Below are 14,967 nucleotides of genomic sequence, written 5' to 3' on the forward strand. Positions count from 1 at the left end.
GAAGACGTTGAGCCTTCATTTTCAATACTTTACTACTATCGGAAGTGTGTGTTTTTCCCTTTCTACTCCCTATTATAGCTTATTATCATTCCCGTTTTGTCACAATCACTTGCATTATGGTCATCACATGCTGATGATGTGTGATGTTGTTAATTTCAATGCTTTTCCTTTAATTTTAATGATTTATTTGAGTTAGAGCTTGATTTTTCTAATATGAGTATCGAATCATGTAACCCTAGTAAAGATATATTTACCCAAATCAATAGATGTCATATCTATGCATCCCCAAGGTAAAATATGCCACATGGTTTTTGTTTTTGGGTGGCTCGAGATGGATCAATGTTGGTGGCTTGAGATGGCTCCTATGTTAGACAAGGAAGGCACCAACTCAGAGTTAATGCTCCAGTCAAACGCAAGGTAGAAACACATATAACAAAGCAACAATTGAATATTTAATCAACTTTGAGGTTTTGGAAATTGAAATGGATATTTTCATGCATTCCATGAAAATATCCTATGCCAACATACAAGTAGTTGCCTTGTCAGTCAGAGTTTTATTTTTCAATTGCATTATGCCCTACTCTTTTTTTGGGTTGTAAATAATTAACAACTTTGTGTGTCCTCAAGTGTTATTCACGGTTCAATACACCCTCCCCTATATTATATAACCTCTATAAGGTCAATGTTTGTAATATTAAAGGATTAGTCAAGGAAGAAGTCAATCTATGTATTACAAAGTTGTTTAACTGGTCCAATATGAAGGGCATATGTTTGTGTATATTGTAGTTTAATGACCAAGCATATGTGGATCCATGTTGAGTCTCTACAAATTATCTTTATAATTGCAGTGTGAACTTGTGTATTCCTATTTTAATATAAATTATGCTATTCTAAGTTTTATTTTATAGAAAAGTACTTATACTATAGTTTTCCTTTGTAGTGCAAGTTATTAGGTAGGGTTGTCTACCTAGTTTGTGTTGCAAATTCCTTTATTTCTTAGTTAGAATAGCTAATTAGATAGATTTTCATTTCTATTTATGTTTTGCAAATAAAAATTTGGATTCACTTTCATTTCAGTTCTTGAACTTTCATATGTCATTCATTGCAAAAGTTTGGATTCCCTATATAGGTTAAGAACTAAAGGTTGGAGAACAAAAGTGTCTTTTAAAGAATTGCAAAATTATTTGACGCATTTAATGCAAACAATGTACTATTTTTAAAGCTTCTAAAGTGCTTTTGTAAACATAATTATAGTAATCCAACAAACCTTTAACATTTTATTTTCCTCCCAGTTCAATTTTATCTTTTAATTGTAAAGTCTGGATTCTCCTACAAAATTTAGGAACTGAAGGTTGAACTATAATTAGATGATGCAAATTGCTCTTGAAAACATAATCCCACTGATCAAGCAAACCTTTGTAGTCCTTTAATTTTTATCCTCATTGAATTTTACTGTCAGTGGGCTAGCAAGAGCCCATAGTAATCAAATCTCTTGAGGTGTGAATCACTTTTAGAGAGCAATATAACATTTTTCATTGTTTAAATTCCATTCTTGATTGTATACATGAATTGATGCCTTGAAAATTTCCTTGAGCCCTTGAATTGTGTAGAATACACAACTTAAACTTACAATTCAAATAAATGTTTGCTAGATTTCAAATGACTAAAGAATATACCTAAAAAAAAACCAAAATGTAAAATAGTGAAAATACTCAAAATATTTTAATCATAAGTTTTTGATTGAAATATTTTAATTATAACTCAATTTATTTTTTAATGTTACTTATTAATTTAATATTAAAAATTGAAATAATTACATTTCTTCTTTCTACATTGAAATATAAAAAAACATTTACTAAATGTATGATACTGAAATAAATAAATTAATATATAGCTTGGTGAGAATGACGGATGTCAGAGGTAACATACCATTGCCTTGCGGTTGCAAAAGTTTCCGACCACATTTTCCGATAATAGATGTTAACGTCCGTCTCTATAAACGGACATGGAGAGGTGGGACCAAACAGCCACGTAAGTAGGTTATGAGAATTCGAATCTGCAATCGGGATAAGGGTTGCCGTGTGGCGGCCGGCTTCAATAGCAGCAGGTTGGACTTTGTCCATCGTATCAATATAATCGTTTTCAGTTCATCTTATCCACTGTAACACGTGACAAGCTTTTATCTCGAACAGTAATTGTGTTACTTTTTAAAGCAGTGAACGTCCGAAAATTATCAAACTGATAGTTTAACTAATATGCGCAATGGATTTTTATGGTTGTTTTTCCTATTCCATTTTGCTAATAAAAAAATAAAAAATTACTACTTATTTTTAACGATTACAAATTTAAACATTAAAAAAAAATGGCATAATTTTATAAAAAATTTAGCTTTCAAGTTTTATGATTTTAAATGTTTAATAGATTTGTGATGGTGTTGAATTTATTTTCTCAATAAAAAATATCACATTCATAATTGGTTTTCTTGAAGAATTTCTCATCCAATTCAGATGAGAAAAATTGGCTCTTTATACAATACCTAAGTTTAAGTAGTTGAATTTGAACATTTTCTAAATTTTTGAAGTGCTAAATTCATTTATGTATAGAAAGTGCATTTTAAAAAACAAAAATCACTATCTTACTCAAAATTATATTACAAATTTTAAATAAAAAAAAATCATTTTTTCTATTAATTAAATTAAGCTCATATGAATTAAAAATATAACAATAATATGTAATTTTTAACAAAAATGCAATTGAGCAATATACATAAATTCTTATAATATTATACTTTTTATTAATAAATAAATTAATATTTTAAAAAAGAAATTAACAATTATTTAATATTTTCCAATTTATTAAGTCAAATCTACCAGTTTTTTTAAGAATAAGAAAACTAATTATAACTCAATTATTAAACTAATAACGAAACAGCATCACTAAAAGTTATCAACCCAAGACCCAGAGGCATCTGGCAGGAGTGAAAGCCTGCTCCCTTACGGACCACCAGCGGGTTATTACAGGTGGCGTGGTTTTCCTTGATAACAGTGATGAGTCACACCGACATTCGCGGATAGCAGCCAGAGATGATTGTCCTCACTGTTGGTTTGACACCTGAGTTTGATAGGTTTTGCCACCTTCGGAAAAAAAAAAAAAAGAAAAAGAAAAAGTTATCAACCAAATAACATCACTAACTGCTATCCAAAAGCGCAAATTAATAACTCAAATCTCCAATTACACATTCAATGATTATCTTTAGAATTTAATATATTAAATTTCCCTATATTCCTATATATCCTAAGGTTCAAATGTATTTGCAGCATATTTCGCTACAGAATCTAAATCTTTTTCGATGATCATTTAATCCAACAAATTTATTTAATATTAAGATTTTGCACGTTTATACTCTTTTTATTGCACAGTTTTTCATTGAATCAGTGTCCATTCAAATTGCATGATTTTCACATATTTAACAGGTGGATGCATCTGGACCATATCTCGAAACAAATCGTATTTCTTTTCAGGTTATCATGTAATTAAGAAAATAATTAGGCCGATAGGCCTTCCTTTGAAAGGGACTTTCGTCGTCCCTTTGTTCCTCATACTGACACGTGGCGTCGGAAACACAACCGGGAGTTCTGCAATGTCGTCCTGACACGTGGTTTCTGCAGCCGATTTTACAGTGAGTTGTTACCATTTACGCCGGAGTTCCAGGATTATTGTTTCGCAAGATTCAGCGATGTAGATCTGGCTACTGATTTCCTCATCTCCAAAGCTGCCAGAACTCAAATCTGATAGCACACGACTCTCTCCTTTGGTCATTTTAGTCATTTGTTCTTTATCAGGCACCGAAATTGTTCATCAATAGCAGCTTCATGCAGGAGCTCTTCACATTTTGAAGTGAATTCGGATAATGGATAAGCTTGGTGATAGGTATCCCCTTCTGCGTCACCATCATAATTCATGGCAACCAAGGTATTCAAAGAGCGTGCTCGTTTCTTTGATTGTTGAGTTTCCCCTGCTCTTGGTTCCTCTAGGCTATGGCCCAAATTTTTTCCATATCTATAACAATGGATATTGCAGTCTGCTTTATATGCTACTAAAGGTCGTGGGTGGCGTTCTTGTAGAGAATCCCAAGGATTTATTACCTGTATAGTTGCAATGGCCTCTAACATGGTTGCTGTGAATTGTGGGTCGTTACGAAAAAGCGGAAGCCAACAATATTGGCATGAATGTGATTCACCACTCATATCTTCTCAAGTCCCCCTTGTGGAAGATGATTATTCTGATCTTGAAGATCTTCAGGTGTTGAAGGTGGAGGGTAAAGACAAAGCGGGTCGTAGGATCTTGACAATAGTTGGCAAGCATTTCCCGGGTAAGAACCATACAGTCTTTTGCCTTGGGACTTTGTTTGCCTATGGGGCTTTTGAAATAAATAACTTCTTCTTCTACTTCTGTATGCCCATCCCTCTCCCTTTCTTTAAAATTATGACTAGTGCATAGGTTTAGTTGACATCTCAGATTTGGTATGATCTGCGTTTTTGCTAAGTTCCTTGAATATATATCTTTGTTTCTTTTTGAAATGATTAAGTTTCCAAAAGCTCTGTCCATCCCAAAGTTAGCTTTAGGGTATTGATCCCTGTATTGAATCTTGATGTGATAGCATTCTCACTTTCTCCAGTTCTAACATCTGGAAAGTTTTGTGTCATGCTTTGGAGGTGGTATTTGGCTTGTAGCTGTTATCTATCTGATGTTATAGGCTATTACTACAATGGCAGATCCCTATTTGGGATTTCATTCCACATTAATACCTTTCTTGTCAAGTGTGTACTGTTTTTGTCATTAATGTTAGGTGTTGTGTTTTGTGAGTATTCCCACATGCATAACAATCATAACATGGAGGTCATGCCTTGTGGCCATCTCTGGCTATGGTGGTGGTTTTTGTGAGACAGGATGGTTTCAGGCATTACCCAAACTCACTTTGGTACTAACATCACTGGCTACAGGGGTGGTTTTTGTGAGAAAAGATAATACACTCACTTCATTACTAACATCATGGTAATATCCCCTAAAAGTTTTGGTATTATGTCCTGTAGGCTATTTTTTGGCTTGTGGTATTTATCTATGCAATGTTACAACTACAAGCTATCTCTACAGTGGCATATGCCAGTTTGGGATTTTTTTCTACATTAGTACTCCTCTTCTATGTTGTACTGTTTTTCTCTCTTTCACAGGTTTGGTATAGAGTGGATTTCTGTAGCCCCATTCCTTATGAAGCATTATTTAGCCCACTCTGCAATGTCTCTGTTAATTAAATTTCTTACAACTGCACTGTTTATCCCATATGTTTAGGATCAAATCTCCCGGCATGTCCTGAGTCCTTTTTGGAAAATTGGAAACTCTCCCCTCTAATCTAGAAGCTCAAAAATTTGCCTCCTGATCTATGTTTCTTGTTTTTGGAGGGTGGATGCTACGATTTCCCATGATGGCTATGACTGAACAGGACCTTGTAATCATATGCTGCAGACTGACTGACACTGCTATTGATGCTCTAAATGCTTCTGGTCGTCTGTCTTGTTCGAATTGTTACTCCTGAGAATGCAAAGTTGCAAACTGGGACCTGCAGCTAGTTTCTTGTTTGAAATCTTAATATCCAATCACAAACCCCTACCCAGGGATCTGATATGTTCATTTTCTATTTCTCATGTTTCTTGTAGGATACCTATATTGTATTTTCAACGGTCTATCTTGCAGGAGTATGCACCTAAAATAGAGAATAAGCATGAGAAACATAGAATAAGGTCAGGAAGATATAATCAGGAGTTATGATTGCTTTTAGAGTGAGGTTGTCATTATCAGTTAATGACGCAAAGACTTGATTTCCACCCCTCACCCTTCCTCCTTTGTGTCTTTATCTCAGAATTTCTATGATTTTTGTTTTGTCTTCAATAAGAGCATAATATAAGGTCTTGTCTAATAAGTGCACCATATCTTCAACTTAGGTGAGAACATTTTCAACTCCCATGCAGTCTGCAAACAATATGAATTTGCATTTTGTTAGGAGAATACATCTATATTATAATGGCCTCTATGTGTTATTTCCTCTCTTTGTATCTGAGTGGTCTCCTGTTATATTTCTAGGGTACTGGTCAAGATTGTCATTGAAAGAGAGGGTTTTGAATTCTAGAGTTATTACCCGATACTGCAAAAGGATTTTGTTGTCTGATAGGCTTATTGAAATTTTTGGTTTTTTGGTTTAGGGTGGTTATTTTCAGAAGTTTATTGCTCGTGGTTGAGTTCTGTTAGTTAACTGATTGGTCCTGTGAGCCTTTTTTCATCCTATGCTTGCTAATTCATTTGGGTTCAAATTGGGATGTTTTCCCTTTTATATGAAAAATGAAATGATTTTGAAACATGTTAAATAAATCGGCAACATAAAAAATGTTAACAGGTATAAACACAAGCGCAGGGTTTAGAGATGGGAAACATGGATCCAAGACTCTGATGAAATTGCAGAATATTTAGACAAGCACTATGCCGAAAACACCCTAAAAACCCCTATGGAATTCAGGGAGGTTGGGTGTAAAATCTTTCCAATATTTACAAATTGGCTCCAAAGCAAGGATCTCGGCAGCTCCTGTAGAGATGAATTTGTGGGAGAGCTCGTAGGGTTTGATCACCAGCGTTCTGCAATCTCGTTTTCTTCCGGAATGAGCATTGGAATTTTTTGGCTTCTTTTTTGTGTCGGAGCCCCTTGCAATTCCTTTTCTTTAGTGCTCTTATTCCTTTTCCAATTTTCTTTCCTATTTATCTTCTTCTTTCTTCTTTCCTATTACGCATTTCTTGTTTAATATTGAAAAAATGATTATAAATTGTTTTTTTTTTATCTCAGGTTTGCCTGTGTCTCCTCTGTAATTTCCTGCCCGGATTTTTCCAGGGACAGTATGGCTACGTTTTGAGCAGGATTAACTAATGTTTAAGAAGTTGAATATTTTTCTGAATTATGAGCTGGAAAAATAAGGGTTCGGGTTTTTGCGCACTGAAATGTCCGAAGGCCTTACCATTTGCAAATGCGGTTGCAGCGTTTTTCTTTGAGGGAATCAGAATGACATCACTTTCTCCTTCACATGATGTTTCTCTGAGTCTAAGAGCTAGTAGGTTTGGCACCAATGAGCTTGGTAATGGACATTCCATTATAAATCCCACTTTTGATTTCCTGTATGGGATTTTTGCTGTCAATGTTACAGGTCGAGCATAAATTCTAAGAGGGATCAACAAATCCTTTAGAACTCGACTTACCATGGCATCCATGAAATAACTCATCAAAATTGCTTAAATGAAACCGCTTATATATCTCAAGTCCTAATGATGGGATAAAGGAAACACTCAACCATGATGATTATTTTCGTCAAGTCCCAAGGGTCATTGGCCCAAAACTATTGGGATACCGACTGAGGCAAGCATACATGTTGGCACCATGCTTATGAATAACATGGATTTGGTGGAGATACAATGCCAACATGTTTGTTTGCTTGGTTCTGTACCCCACCAGTTTTGGGCCAAGGACTCTCCGAAATTCACGAAAATATTCTTAATCTTTTAGTGTTTATGTTATGGTCATGGAACTTGAGAGCTAGAGAGTGTGTTCCATTCGATCAATTTTGATGAACTCCTTCATGGTTGTAATGGCAGGTCCTGCTGTAGAGGATTTGTTGATCCCACTTGAAATCCCATGTTGCTAGAAATCAGAAGTGAGATTTATAGTTAAATGCATGCTATCAAGATTGTTAACACCTGAGCTATCAAGTGTGAAACTCATAAAAAGTGATGCCATTTATGGGAATAGTCTCCCACACAATTTGTGAAAAAATCTCTCTGGCTACACAATCAAGAAATGGAAACACTATTATTTGTCCAATTTCTCAAACACACAAAAGTAGTATATCACCCACTAACACATTATAATAAAATTGGACAGCTAACAAACCAAAAGCACCTTTTTAAAGTAAAATTATCACTGTAGGGATTGATTGAAAACAATGTCATGCGACACTAGCTGGGAGGAGGCTGCTTGAGTGCTTAGCAGGATCAATTTCATTTTAGCATGATGAAAAAAAACTAATTACTAATGACAATGAAAAATTTGAAAAGGGCACGCCAACTTCATATTAGTACCCTAAAACAATAAAGTTTTTGAATGAATGAAATAGTTTGAAACTTGAAATGCATCAGTTGAATTACCAAATTCCCCTTCAATATTAACATTTCAAGGCCAACAAATTAAATTTGAGGGGTAGTGGAACTGGAAACAAACCTCATTTTTTAATTGTGCGTTCTCCAGCCGCAGTTTTCGCTCCTCAAAAGGCATCTCTGTAGGTCCTCCACAATTGTAACAGGTTCAGTTCGCCAAAGCTTCTTTGATAGATCGGTTCTTGATTTCCATTCTTTTGTTTCCCCCTCAGTGTTGCATTATCATGTTGATCTTGATGAACCCGGCCATTCCAAGAGTTAGTAGATTAGTGAAATCAAAGAGAAAGAAAAAGACATATTTCTGTGTGACTTTTTGTTTTGGATACCTTCATTTGTGCACGACGATTTTGGAACCAAAACTTAGATGTTGTTGTAGCCCTTCATCGATATTGGGGGTACTTCTTGAAAAACCTGAAAACAACAAACACAAATCTTCTGGAAAACTAGTAGTGCAATTAAATATCTCGATTCAGTTGGCATGAGATTATGTGTGCAATTAAATATTGACTTTTACATTTAAAGTGACTTCCCTGTCTTCCTTGTTTAGATCTCGCTAATGGTTTGGAAAAATTTAGCCAACAATTTTTTACCTTATTGATAAATTCAAGTTTAATGAGAGGTTCCTGAAGTGAAAATGTCCTCTGAAAGGTAAAAATCTTAGATCCTTCACATTTCAACTTTTTGTATGGTTTGTTTGTGAGTTTATGTAGAAGATTGAATGCCTCAAACATTTATTTGAACTTATAATTTCAGTGGAAGACTACCATCGATCTGGAAGACTCATGTATTTCGAATCAACAGGTTAGGGCTATATGGTGTTCATTTGTTATATGTCTTGATTTTGTGTATTAAAAGATTTTGTGTATTAAAATGGAAGAAGTTGAGTATTTTTCTGAATTATGAGCTGGAAAAAGAAGGGTTCGGTTTTTTGCGCATTGAAATGTCCGAAGGCCTTACCATTTGCAAATGGGGTTGCAGCGTTTTTCTTTGAGGGAATCAGACCTTTGATTTGCTCCATTTCCCTCTTCTTTGGCATTTGATAATTACTCTCAATTTATTTTTGCAATTTCATTTGCTCATCATTGTTGTGTTCTTTGCAGGTTGAGGAATTCTTACCAGTGGATTTAACAATATTTGCACTTTCATCTTTGAGAGTTCCAAAAACCCTGCATCTGTAATTTAGTCTTTTATAATTCTTCTACATAGAGTCGTTTATAACTTTGAAGCATTGATCATTGATGAAGCCCTAGACCTTTTGTTGCAGATTTTTTATGCTCGATATGTTGGAGAGCTTACAGAAATCTCTTAATGTTATAAGGAGGGTTTACAAAGTCCCTCTTACTTTGTCGTTTAAGACTTCCTTTTGATCTTGCTTCCATGAACCACTATATATATCTGTGAAAAGCAAAAGCAAACCTCTAAGGTCCCGGAAGAGGGTAGACTTCGATTTTTCTGCTTTGAAGAGGGTTACTGATGACAGCGGTTTTATTAGCGATGGTAACGAGTTTCAGTTATTTTTGTAGACTCTCACACGTCTTCTGTTTCTATTTTATTGTTTTGGAGCATTTTTTACAACGATAGAATTTGTGTTTTCAATGTAATCTCTGTACTGCCTACAATAAGGACATCCTTTTAACTGTTACTGGTATGCACGATTGTGGTATCGGTTAAGGTTTTACAAGCTGTTTTATTTTGCATAAATTCAAGTTTAATCAGACGTTGCTGAAGTGAAAATGTCCTTGTAAATCCAAGTTATAGTGTTGTTAAACTTTAAAATTTTAGGTGTCTTAGACATTTTTTGATGGTGCTGAATCCATTTCCACCATCAAGAACCTGATTCAAACACTGCTTTTACAAGATTTTTTGAATTTCTTTGCCCAGATTGCAATTCCTCTGCCTCAACTTCTCAAGTTAAATCAGGTGGATTTGGGAATTTGAGTTGACTGGATTTGGGAATTTGAGTCGACTTATGTAAAGCAAATCAGGTAGATATCCGAATTTCAGTTGACTGATGCAGAAATAAATCAGGTGGATTTGGGATTAAACGAGGGCTCTTTTGCTTCATGTTTCCACAGTTAGAGGGGATGGCAGTTTATTGAGATATACAGTCTGTATCAATTTGGTGTGGGGTTGAATTGCAATTATGCGTTTTTGCAGTACAAGAAGAGATTTCCTCAGTTATTTGAACGTATTTGTCAAATATTTTGTATTAGAGTTGGTTTTTCCATACTTCATTTTAGTATTTTCTGTATTACAGTTGGTTTTTCTATAGTATTTTCTGTATTAGAATTGGCTTTTCCATTACTTCATTTTAGTATTTTCTTATAACTTAAGTGAGTTAAGTAACTTCATTTTAATATTTTCTGTATTACAGTTGGTTTTTCCATACTTATTTTAGAATTTTATGTATTAGAATTGGCTTTTCCATTACTTCATTTTAGTATTTTCTTATAACTTAAGTGAGTTAAGTATTCTAAGTTATAAACTCAAATAGAGATTTGATGCATAATAATATAATTTTAGTATTTTCTGTATTGCAGTTGGTTTTTCCCTACTTATTTTAATATTTTCTGTATTAAAATTGGCTTTTCCATTACTTTATAAACTCAAATAGAGATTTGATGCATAATAATATAATGGACATCTTTTACATAATATTACTCAATACCTATCATGTTAAATAAAAACACTGACGGGAAAATTCGAATTAAAATAAACCAACTGTTGCCATGTTAAATAACTAATCTAATTTCAAGTTTAAATGAATACATGAGCGTAACCTATAATCATTATGAATGCATGATCATAATTCACAATCGAAAATGATGGCAAAATTCAAAGTTTATGTAGAAGATTGAATGCCTCATACATTGATTTGAACTTATTTCAGTAAAACGTGAAAGGAAAAAATCACAAAATTATGCTTATTCCTGTATTGGGTTGTGATGGAAACAAAAATTTACTCGTTGGGTTGCTCTAGATTGAAGATTTCTGGAATGAGTTGTTATTCATTTGTATTCGTTACTGTATGGGTATATGATGACTATCAATATTCTGATTTCACTGTTTTGCAAAATTTTCACCTTAGTTGTTGTGTTGACTTTACATGCTCACACATTTGATTGTGTTTGGTTAACATTTTTTGCGTAGATTTTGGTTAAGTCTGGTTTTCTCTTTAGGAATAAGAGTTTTGTAGGGAGATTCTAGGTTTGGCAAATTTGCAGTTTCTTCTACTACTTGAGACTATGGACGACTCTGTTCATCTGGGCTAAGTTTATATATAGAATCAGGCATGTTGGTGCTACGAATTTGAATAAAGTACTTTGGTATTTTTTTAGGCTTGAAGTTTTAACATTTCATTATGGTGATTTAGCTTGATCTTTTGTGGATTTCTTTATTGGGTTTCAGTGTTTTTGCATAGCACAACGACTTGTTAAAATGGAGTTGTTGAATTGGGATTAATTTGTATGCATACATCGACCACCCACATAGACCAACGACCTCGAATGCCTTCAATGAGCCTTTAATTCTTTAAATGGAACACTAAGGCATTCTAACAACTCCGACTACTGTTTTTGGCTCCTACTTGTCTGGTATGGCAGGTGTTGAGGTTTCCCTTGTTATAAACTAGAAAACAAATTAGATATCCCAAATGATTGAGGCCAGATTAAACTCAGCTATGTCCTGCCACTTATTCTGAAGCTAAATATTATCCATGAATATAGTAACTACCCAGAGCTCAGGAGCTAGGAAGTTTCTGTGGATAACTAGAGGGTGTACTTGTGAATGCAACTGCAGAATTTTGTGAAAGATTCACTTGTCTGTAGATTGTAGAAATTTGATGGACAACATATCAATTTTAGTTGAAGAGAGTTTCATTGTATGGGGCAGGTTGTACCAGATTTAATTGTATTGTATATGTTTAATAATGAGAAATTAAAAATCATGAGGGGTATCGTTTTTACCACATACCTCAATTTATTATTGCAGGGGCGTGCCATTAAATTTGTGTTATGAACTCGTTGAAGTGGGAGATATTTTTATAAGAAAAATTGCAGCCTTGTCTGACAGTTATTGCTTTATTGTTTCATTGCTTATACATGGATATTCAGCTCATACAAAAGGTTGTATCGATCTGGTTGGTATTCAGAGTACTTGGTCTCAGGTTGTATCGATCTGGTTGGTTTTCATAGTACTGGGTCTCAGGCCTTTTGCAGTTTGGTTTGCTTTTCATAATTTTTATGATGTAGAACTTTGATTCTGTATCACGTATAACTATCACTCTGCAAGTACAGTTTCACTATTAGCTTTGTAAATATTTTTCCTTAGCAATAGCTTATGGCTTGGACAAGAAGGGTGGAGAGAAAAATATTGTTGTTTTTGATCTTGGCGGTGGCACGTTTGATGTTAGCATTTTGACTATTGACAACGGAGTTTTTGAGGTTTTGGCTACAAATGGTGATACCCGTCTTGGAGGTAATCTGTCTGAACTCTGTCTGGCAGTTTTACATTACAAATTTGAATACGTGCACGGTGGTTATCATTGACTTTTTTGGTTGGCTTTCGAGCTTTGAACTTACCAGGATGTACACTAATATGCAGAGGAGGACTTTGACTAAAGGATAATGGAATATCTCATCAAATTGATCAAGAAAAAGCACGGAAAAGATATTAGTAAGGATAGCAGAAATGAAATAAGACATTAAATGTGTTCATTGTAATATAGATATAAACAAAACATCTAAAGAAAAGTAATTGCGCAATGATCCAGTGCAAGAAAACAAGGTTTTCCACTAACCAATTAACTCTTCTAGAAAAATTCAAAAATTCCAATTTAATAATCCTATCGGCCTCTCTTTGTACCTTTTGGGACAATTGCTAGTTTATTATTAACCCCTTGGATTCGTCGCGTCGCCGCCGCCGCCAACTTCTTACGTACTAGTCGAGGCTACGACCTTATTTTTCTATTCACGATTTACGATTGCAGGCTAGGTGTAATACGTGGTCGTAGGAGCAATTTATTAATAATTATATTATATTATTATTAAATCAAAGGATTTTAGGTTGAGTGTTTTATAAAAAAATTGTTTTTCAGTTGGGTGGGTTTAAGTGTTCCGAAATGTATTTGTTTTTTGAGTTGTGTTCGTTCAAGTCTTCCTAAATATGTTATATTTGACAAGATGGTGACATCTATAAAATGTTGTATCTGGTTAATAGAAGTTAGTCATCTAAAAGAATTTTCATTTTTGTTAAAAAAAAAAAATATCATCGTTAAAACATAAAATAGCAAATTTTTAAAAATCAAAATCATCCTATAAGATATACTTAAAAAAATAAGTTAAAAGGCATTAAACACACTAATCATTATTTCATATGGTTTAAAGTAGGTCAGGCACATAAAAATTAAATCTTTGTATTAATATACTTCAAAACATTTATCTAATGATCACACATTATCAAGGTTAAAAAAATCATAAACATTAATTTAAATTTAAATGTAACTATTACTTATTATTAATTATAAAAAATATTGACATATGATTCAAATAAAAATATTGACATATGATTCAAATATGTGTAATTTTAAAATATGTAATAAAATTTTTATTATGATCGCTATTACATTATTATTACCGAAATTTTTATTTTATAAATAAATTTAATTATAATATCATGACTTATTATAACATTTTTTTAATTAATCAATTTTATTAAAAAAATCATATATATTTTATAAATAAATATTAACATTATAAATATTATTAAAAACATTTTATAAAAAAAAATTAATAATTATAAAATCCATCTAAGGCAACGAACTAGGCAACGAACTAATCATTCCATTTATTTCAGAGGAGTTTGATCTTTGGGAGTTGTCTCGGAAATCTTATTACTATCGCTATTGCTTTCTCAGTTCACTTAATGATTTAGATACGCGATCTATTGTGTGTAAGTTTCAGGTTGAAATCTTTTAACGAGTATGAGACAGCAGGTTTCCTCCTTTCAACTTATTTTAGTGAATTTAGGAAGGACGGGAGATCATTGAGAATCCATAACGGAGCTTCTTTGATCCAGAAAAGTTTAACTTGCTCCAATCTAAATCATGGAATTATTGGCATGCAGAATATATATATATATATATATATATATATTTTGAAAAATTTCGTTACGATAAATTAAAGCCACAAACATGAAGGGAAATGCATGATGTCAACTATTAGATCTAAAAAGGAAAATGAGGGCTTATCAGATTTTGACATTGGAGAATACGTTGATCATTGCCAACACAACTACAAAAATACAAACATGCAATGATTTGAGGAATAGGGAGACCAATTTGGTTATAGACACTGAGGCTGGGGAAGAAACTGTTAGGTTAACCATTGATAAGGAGATGGAGAAACTATGCAACAAAGTTTTCTTGCTAAAATAATGTGATGCAGGAGCATATAGCTCACCATGACCGGGTGAAGTCTCAGCCAGGTCAAAGAACAGTGAATTTACTTTTATGAGTTTTTTTATGATGGTTAACAGGAAAATTAGGTAGGATTGTTACTTTTATTTACTTTCATTTAGTTAAAGACCATTACATAGTTAGGATCTGGTGTTGTGTGTTGTTAGCAAAACAGAATTATCCTTTTTGTTTTAAAAGGAAAAGAAAATACAAATGTACTGAGAGACAAAATCCTGTCGTAATATAGGACAACTGATTAACAACCA

The 14,967-nt window shown here is 33.4% G+C and overlaps 1 long non-coding RNA gene across 7 annotated transcripts; it reads left to right on the forward strand.

The window, feature by feature from the left end:
• The first annotated feature begins 3,657 nt into the window (after positions 1–3,657).
• LOC149214165 (uncharacterized) lies at positions 3,658–10,503 on the forward strand. 7 transcript variants are annotated; one of them, XR_016250901.1, is made up of 3 exons: positions 3,658–4,372; positions 6,890–9,048; positions 9,348–10,503. It is a non-coding gene; the product is annotated as an uncharacterized LOC149214165 (long non-coding RNA). The 7 variants fall into 7 exon arrangements; XR_016250897.1 differs by having other exon boundaries at positions 3,673–4,372; positions 9,001–9,744; positions 10,129–10,503; XR_016250898.1 differs by having other exon boundaries at positions 3,673–4,372; positions 9,001–9,048.
• Positions 10,504–14,967: the final 4,464 nt, after the last annotated feature.

The sequence above is a fragment of the Pinus tabuliformis genome, chromosome 1_1 (genome assembly GCF_031772625.1).
Source record: "Pinus tabuliformis cultivar Carrire ecotype Pingquan chromosome 1_1, CPIR1, whole genome shotgun sequence".
In the NCBI taxonomy this organism is placed as follows: domain Eukaryota; kingdom Viridiplantae; phylum Streptophyta; class Pinopsida; order Pinales; family Pinaceae; genus Pinus; species Pinus tabuliformis.